This window comes from Mytilus trossulus, chromosome 7 (assembly GCF_036588685.1).
Source record: "Mytilus trossulus isolate FHL-02 chromosome 7, PNRI_Mtr1.1.1.hap1, whole genome shotgun sequence".
NCBI classification, from domain to species: Eukaryota; Metazoa; Mollusca; class Bivalvia; order Mytilida; family Mytilidae; genus Mytilus; species Mytilus trossulus.
The window spans coordinates 61536409-61545859 of NC_086379.1; the positions used below are offsets into that span (position 1 = coordinate 61536409).

At 30.0% G+C, this 9451-nt stretch overlaps 1 pseudogene; it reads right to left on the reverse strand.

Annotated features, from left to right (window-relative positions):
• Positions 1–3804: 3804 nt before the first annotated feature.
• Positions 3805–3901, reverse strand: LOC134727305 (small nucleolar RNA U3; annotated as a pseudogene).
• Between the last annotated feature and the right edge of the window lie 5550 nt (positions 3902–9451).

The window sequence follows — 9451 nt, forward strand, 5'->3', positions numbered from 1 at the left end:
GAAAGAACCAAAAACAAATATGGCAAACCTCAAACAAACCAGGCATTATGTAAAACATGATTTGACACAGACACAATTGTCGAAATATATAGTTATAGTAAAAACAAAACAATGCATTTTAGGTTTTGAAAGAAATGAAAATAAACTAGAACCTATATACATTCCTTCCACTCCAAATTGGATGGAAATATAAATAAAATTGTAACATTAGTTTTAGGAATCAGCTCTACATAGTGACCCTAATTTGCCAACGAACAGTAGGGTCAATTAATACTGTATCTTATTTCATTATTCAAGTAGTTGGTCACCCTACTGTACGCCGTATTGTGCCATTTTTTATCACGGGTTTTGAAATTCATGACAAAATTTATGTTTTCTATTATATTCTATTCTACCATATAGTGACCGCCTTCAACAAATTGAAGATTATTTGCAAACAGAATCAGAATATGAGAATGTGAATGGATCTTTGTAAACTTGGTAGCACGTTATTTTTTTTGTTCTTTGTAAATTTGGTATCACGTTATTTTTTTCCTCTTTGTAAACTTGGTAGCACGTTATTTTTCTCCTCTTTGTAAACTTGGTAGCACGTTATTTTTCTGCTCTCTGTAAACTTGGTAGCACGTTATTTTTCTGCTCTTTGTAAACTTGGTAGCACGTTATTTTTCTGCGCTTTGTAAACTTGGTAGCACGTTATTTTTCTGCTCTTTGTAAACTTGGTAGCACGTTATTTTTCTGCTCTTTGTAAACTTGGTAGCACGTTATTTTTTTTGCCATTTGTAAACTTGGTAGCACTTTATTTTTTTCGCTTGTACCGCGACAGAGTATACCTACATGTATGTTGCTCCTTTTCTTTTGTCTTTGTCTTGTCTTTATAACTAATATAGTTATTTGTGGTTTATACAGCTTTTTGAGTGGTCCATATCTGTTGATAATTCCAATAATCTTTCAGTAATTTCAATCATCTATCGTAATGAATTTCCTCTCTGTACATATTGCCGTAAAGTAGCATTCGGATCAGCTAGTGACAGCTAGAACTGTCGGAAGTTTGGCCAAAAGTTTAAAAAGTAAGCATAGCACAAAAAGCATATGGAATTCGTCTTGTCGAAATAAATCCAATGGTTTAGGAAATATGTCTGGGAGACGTACACATTGTCCCATAATTAAACATATGACGAAGGAGACTACATTGATTTTGAGGAATGATACCAACATTGTTTTATATTTTCATGTAGAAAAAGCTGACGCTTCACAGTTTTAAAAACAAAATTAAACATATGTTCGTTGTATATCTATGTATTTCAATTCTGTTTTGCCCACTTTAATAATTTTAGCGTGAACAACAGTCAGTGTTAGAATGTAATATGACAAAGATCAACCGGGATTTGCGCAAGCTTCATTTACTGTCAGAGTTCCTTGAGATTGATATTAGCTTGATTATTGTCATAGAACAGCCTTTTTTCATCTGGTCAATAAAGTGTTTAGTTGGACTTACATTTTAACACCGATTACACTGACAGTGCTTATTACGTACGAAAAAACTAAATAACAAAAAACACCGAACCCCAAGGAACATCCAAAACGGTTAGTTCCTAATCAAATGGTAAAATCAAAAGATAAAATTCATCAAAAGAATGAATAACAACTGTCATATTCCTGACTTATTACAGGCATATTTTTATCCCAGTAGTGTATTTTTTTTATGGTATTGTCGCTTTGAAAATTGGGAACCGGTTACATTTTTGTACAACATTTAAAAACAAAACAAGTAAAGACTTAGGTAAAGACTTACACGGCAAAAACGATTCGTTACACATAAAAGGGTTTTTAAAAAATTATAACCCAAATAAAATAAACGAATTAAATTATCATTTGCATCTACAATGACTTCTGTTATAAGACTGTCAGATAGGAAAATGGACAAATAGGAATATTGTTTGTCAGTTACATATTTTTTAGTTCTTTTTAGTTTCATATTTAGTTTCATTAAATTATTTTGAAATAAGTTATATTTCATCAACCCACTCCTGTTTCACACGCATACCTATAAATTTCTGACCATTTCATTTCAGATTAAGGAATTTATTCCTATTTGTTAATTCATTAAAATAATTTTGTTTTGGACCAGAACAAAGACACGACAGAAAGAACACTATTTCTTTGGAAATTGAACAACCTTTTCTATTGAAATTGAAAACTGATTGTTTAAATTGAAAAACACGTTTCAATTGGTCAGTGTTAAATTAATATTGACCATAGTATTAAATTGTGACAGCATCCAAAATAAATTGTTTTTGTGAAAATGAAAAGCCGCAAAAATGAAACCATAGAATTGGCAGATAGATAAAGAAAAGCTTGTAAGGATCTACCCGGAATCCCTTGGGATTAAACTTCTATTCAAAATCGACGCTAGTCACGGAAATTCATGATTTCATATCTAAAAATCATGAATGAAATTGTAAATAATTTGATTGTGATTTAATAAGGAAGATTTATATTGAAAATATGTCTAAATAATGAGAGATAGAAGAAGGTAGGGAGAAAAATAAGGCAATTTATAACGTTATTATCACATTTAAATGACAACTTGTTGGTTGTTAATTCATACATTTTTGCTTTATGCTTATCCATATGACACATTGACAACTAAATATTAAAATTGTAGTGCATGTTTCCGTCGTTTGAATATGTATTTGAGTTTGCACTATTTTAATCTTTATAATTTATATTCAAACAATTGTATATAATCACTTTTATTGTTAAATGCATCCATTAAAATACTAATTTATGAAATGCATTATTTGGCGCGTAGCAAGAATGGTGGGTTTTTTTTCTTCATTTTTCAGGAAAAGATTCATAAATACCTTATTTTTCGCACATCTTGAAGAATTAATAAAACAAATAACGACTGAAAATAACAGGAGCGAAATAGAAAGGACAATTCATGGTAAGACAGCTTTGCTAAATAGGTTTACCGTGAAAATTGAATACCACTAAGAAACATGCAATTCCTCTCAAACTGTTCGATTTGGTATATCAAGCAGACAGGCAAAATATTGTTTTTCGTATACTAGTTTAACTGTTATATATCATTCAACACTCCCAGTGCATGTATGAGCACCCGAAAACTTTGAGTTCAGAAATAATTCACGTTTTGTTTAAAGTGATAATTAGATAATTAATTTGTGAATATGACTACATTTTAACAGAGGCCAAAAAAAAATCTTCCTAAAAAAACAGTAAAAATATTTTTGTATGTACCAGTTTCTATGTTGTTTTTAATGTTATTTACTATATCTTATGAATTAACTTCAAATATGTAAACAATTTAAAGAAGAAACAGCCTTCAAAATTATCCTATGATAATATACTCAATGAGTTTAAAACTAAACAGATTGTATAGTTGACGTTAATTTATTATTTATTTTACAATATTTCAAATCGTCCGAATATTTTCAATTAGAGGTTAAAATTTAACGCTCGTTTTACATGCTTTAAAAAAATTGTTTCTAAACAAAACTAATATTTTGACTGCATTTATAGGTTCCATCTTGGATTTGGTTGTCATTTGTGGGACCTATATGTACATAATACATTAAATAGATATTTACCTCTACTTATACATATTCTTACAAGATTTCGAAGATTTTCTTTAATATCTGTAAAATTACTCTCCTTTTTCTATTTTAGTATTTAAACGTTTACGCAGAACTAACAGACTACTTTGATCACTATATTCAATAAGAAAATGATAATGATAAAAAACATAACAACGATAGCTAAATAATAATGAAAAATACGCTGAAATAGTTCATTTATCTATTTTTAACAAGGTCCAGTCAGAATTATCTGACGTCCCGTAGATACATACTATAGAAATGATCCCTAAAAGTAGGATCTTATGAACACACAAAGCCATTCACAAAAGTCAAACTGGTCTCAAAATTTAAGTTTAAAAAGAAATGAATAATCCATAAAAATTCATCCACATTAGTTTCATGCAAATATTACCTCTAATATTTAGATTTTTTAGATCAAAATATTGTATTATTTTTTTTTCAAAATGATCCTTCAGATGTAAACATTTGGTATTCGACTATTGTTTGCAGTGGCAGATCCAGGGGGAGGGTTCAGGGGTTGGAACCCATCATTTTTTTGGACGATCAATGCATTTGAATGGGGACATAAAGGTGGAACCCCCCCCCCCCCTTTTGTCCTGGGTTGGGACCCCCTTCTTTAGAATGGCTGTATCCGCCCCTGGTTTGTCTATCTTCAACATCATGATTCTACAAGTCTAATTGATAAAACAAGAATACAACAAGTAAATCACAAGGCTATGCTAAAAGTGTGACATTCCGAATTCAAAACATCAGTCAACATTACCATTTTTAGTGTTTTATTGTTTTCTTTAATATTAAAAAAGATTGAGAACCATGTATATTATTTTTATACGTGCATGGCTATAGTTATTTCGAAATTCTGACTTTGCAAATCAATTTACATTTCGATGTTTTTCAGTGTATCTTTCAAAAATTCGTAGTTCACAACTGTAGTTTGAAAATAATTTTTCAAATGGATTCATATTGATTCAATCCTTTTATTGTGGCTAGTAACCGTTCTTTTCGAATTCTGAAAAAGGACCGACCATGTGTTTTGTCCATTAACATATGGTATTGACCATGATGGTAATTCTTTTATATGCTTAGTTCAAGAACACACAACGTCCATCACACACCAATTTTGGTCTTGTATTACGGCTAATCAAAAAATAAAAACAACACTTTATAGATTACATACGTTCGAATCGCTTTCTGGATTTGCCTTCGTCAGAAACGTCGAAAGCCATAGATGTGTAATTACCACAACCACAACAATTGAAGAGCAAATAACCAAAAAGGACCTACACATAATAACAGTTACCTTTAGTTGAAATTGTGATGTTTTTATTAAGATTTTTGCAGCAGGAGAGGCTTAGAACAATAAAATTCCTAGCTGTTGATTTTGTGGTCGTCATATCGTCCATACGACAGCTAAATGACAAGTCATGTTCTTTAAGGATGTATTCTTCTGACATTTCAGTCTCGTTCAGTCTCGTTGAAATCTCGTTCTGGAATTATTTCTAAAACATGTGGTACAAGTGAAAAATATGAATGAATTTAAAAAATGTTATAATCAAACTCAACTATGTGAAAAAATTGGGTATTTCCAATGAGTAGTTTTTGAGTAATCAATTTTTCAAATTTTATTACCAATCAAGTCAGTATTTTTAGCCAAAATTTCGAGAAAATGGGTGAGGGATACAAAAAATTATTTTACCAGAAACATGTACATCCCACATCCCTTTTTTTCTTTTCAAATTTCTTAGATATGTATGTTTTCAAACATTTATAACAAAGAAGTTGAAAAAATATGCAATTTGTACTTAAAACGGAGAAAAATCACAAATTTACTAAATTGACAACATGGTAAATTTGGCACAAAAAAGCATCAAAATATGATAAAACTTTCTTATATTAACACCTACCTATAGTTTTTGTAATTCAAATTTATTCAGATTGGTCCCCTTTATCTTTATTGAAAGTATGACAAAAAGTTTAATTGTGGAAATGTGATTTTTTTCATGATTATAGCCCCAAAATAGGTAAAAACTGATGAAAAATGAGAAAATCATCAAAATTGGGTACTTTCAAGGGGCCGTAGCAAAGAAGGAAGTGCACTACCATATGATTTTTTTCTTCACCAATTATTTTTTTACAGTCATATGAACCCAAAAAACAGGGTTAGAAAAAAAGTTTAATTCTAGAAATTTTGGGCTCCTCAGAGGTGTACATCCTTTATTTAAACTATCCAAAATAATAACACAAGCTGATATGATATTTGACACATTTATCTGAAATTTGAAATTGGTCGAATTTAAGTACTAAAATAAAACTTTCCATAACATATAACCACAAAAATGTTGTTTACTTGATAAATCTTCTTGTAATATCATGCAGTTTTAGTATTTTATATGAAAACACAGAGAAGAAATCTATTATAGACATATGCTGGACCAATAAGTCAAGTTTGAAGAAAAAGGAATGATGAAACCACTTTTGTACTACTATAATCATATTGTTATAGTAGTCTTAGCTTTAATTTATAAATCACAATACATTACAAATCCTCTAGATGTTTGCAAAAAATATTTCAGAAATAATGTAACTTATTATATATTTTTTCAGTCCTCAGACTCTCTGAATTTGAGAGAAATCGCAAAAACTATTGGTTTGTCTTATTGTTAAAACGTTTTAATTCAAGAAAGAGCAATAGCAAAACCTTAAATATTTTGCCCCACGTTTTCTTAAACAAAGATGAACAATCTTTTAAAGTGGCCGTTCCTCAAAATGACTATGTTTTCGAAAAGGTCTGCCTAACTGAGCTTCTCACAGCGCCATACAACACAAACAAGACTATGTCTGCGATAAAATGGCAAACATTTAGAATGTTTTTCATCAATATACATACTCAAAGAAATTAACTAGGTGCAATTTCAATGCCAACCAAGGTTATTTTCATTTTTTATCAAAATTTCTTAATTCACAGTGCTTTCATAAAAGTTCTCCAATCCTATATGAAAATGTATTTTCCCTTTGCCAAATATTTTTCTCCAAGTCACATTCGAAATGAATTTTTGCTTTGTAACACGGCTTAATCATTTGTCTATACACATAGTCATTTACAAATACAGACCATTGAAAACATGTTGCAGGCGGAAAACTAACCGAAATATATGTTATTGCGCGTTCTGGTACGATGCAGTTTTTATCGTTTTGTACCCAAATTAGTATGCTATTCAAACATACAGGTCAACAAAGGAAAGTTAAAAAAGTTAACAAACTATAACAAACAGAGAAAAATCACCATGAATATTCTGAAAACATCGTTATAGAAAGTCCTGTTCATTAGTTTGTGTTTGTTTGACGTCCAGTGAACATTACATGCAGGACCTATATTATAAATCTGCTACAAAATGCTGAAGACTAAATCGAATATATTTGCCTTAACATTTTATAAGTTTCACCGGTCTAATTTTTTTTCCAAACAGAACAGAACAGAACAGGAGATGATGACTTTTCGTAAAATTGACAAAAAAGAAGGCAGATGTACAGTTTTCAAAATTGCTGGAACCGTTATGTATCGGTGAAGAACAGATAGTACGAATAATTACTTGAAATTTTATAAGCTGCTTTTTATCAAAGTAATATTTCCATGAAATTATAAATGTGTCTTTTATATATTGTTTATTTTTGTAAATATATTCTATAACAATGTTAAGACAAAAGAATAAGTAAGAACAGAAAACTATTACTATCTAATTATTGTTTTGAAATTCCCATACAATTCGAAAAGATGGAAACTAGAACTTTTTTTTTTTTTATCTTTTAGTTATCATGTCACAGGTGTGGGACCTAAATATACAAAAGATAACGTTACCACGAGAACTATAAACTTAATATTCAAATAATTGCAATAAAGACACATCTCCCAAATCAAAAAGAAAAATATTTCATAAATTTTAAAAAGACACTCCAATAATTTCTCACTCTTTTCTCGTTGTCAGTTATGAATCAAAGGAGGAATTAGTTATTGCGATAAAGGGATCACCGAACTGTCCACCCTCCCGTGTAAATGGCCATGCTTGATTCCTCCTAATCCAGATGTAGCTATTTATTTATAGTCCGGTCAAGTGATGTTTGTACCCAGATTATTTCACCTCATTACAAACCCCATATCTAGTCATATTACAGTTTCTTAACGACGAGTGGATGTAAGTATATAGGATGTAAATCCCAAATAATGCCAAGTCTACATGTGGTCCTAACAAAGTGACAACGAGGCTTAAAAATATTAAAAATCTTTTATTATTATATGATATAAGTGACTGATTATGTAATAAATATTAGTTGGTTGATGTCGGACTTAATGCTAATGTTACAACATACAATAGTTAATAGTAGTAGTGATATTATATTTGCTGGTAATTTTATCCGGGGAACAAACAGCAATGTTGACTAAGGATGATGTTTGACATCAATGCAGCTTCTGACACATTGCTGTGTTGCATTGAAAAATACTATAACAGCTCTTCAAAGTTAGTCCATAGTATTTTGAGATAATGCCAGTAATTATGGAACAAATAGAATTGTCAATAACTAAAGCAGAATCTTAGTTTTTGAGATTTTTGCAATAAATTTCAATAATTCTATCAAATTACGAAACAAATAAAGCCAAAGGAATTCAGCAAACATTAGGTTTGTTTCAAAACATTTCCTTTAACTTATCAAATATCTTGTTTAAACGTTAATCTGGCTGACGATTTTGTCAGGAAATCATTTAATGTAAGTAGTTTTAATAAATAAATCAATTAATATATACTATTACAAATTATACCATGTCAAGTTGGCATATTGTTCTTGTCACTGTAGTTTTTTTTTTGAAGAGCCTCATTAATGCCACTGTCATTTGCATAAATTCAAAATAAAACCAACGCATGAACTATTTTACGGCAACACAATTACGATTTTTAACTTCGATTATTTAGCTTGATAAAATTATTCATGCTGTTATAAAAAAAAATAACAGCATTTATATTCTGCAACCTCCAGTCTTCCATAAAATTTCCAATATATTCACCAAGAAAATGAATTGCGTGTATTTTTCCTTTCCTTTTCTACATTAAATGATGGATATTTATAAAACAATATGGTTTTAAAGTAAATTTGTATCTGTTGTCCAAGATTAATTTCAATATTATATAAATTTTCTATGATTATTTTCCAGCAGGCTAAGATAGCCCAAAATAGTTGTAGAACTCTTAATATAAAAGTTGGACCTTATCAAATATGTTCTTCGAAATTTGAAGGGACAAGACATTCTCTTTTCTTTGCACCGCCACGTCCACTCTGTGATTTTGTTAGATGTGCTTATGTTTTGTATTGATCTGACTAGTTAAAAGCTCTTAACAACTGATTTTAGATGTTGTACTGTTACCTCACTGTCCAAATTTAGGGTGAGAGTTTACACGCCTTCCAACTAGTTTAACCCGACCACATTCTGTATGTGCCTGTCTAAGTGGTCGTTTAATGCTGTATATCATTTTTGTTTTTCGTTTATTATTTTGTTCATAAATCCGCTAGTAAGTTTTCTGATTTTCTTGGTTTACATTTCTTATTTTGAGACTTTTTATAACTGACTATGCGGTATCGGCCTATACATGCTAAAGTTGATAGTTTTGTGTCATTTGGTCTCACGTAGATATTTTTTGACATCTTCTATTTTTAAATTAAATGTACGTTTTTTCACAAAAAAAAAACACTGAACAGTTGTAAAATTAAGAACCCTTTTAATCATGACAAAATGAATCTAGTTTTAAATATTAAGTCGCCCACCTTTTTCAAAATATATATAC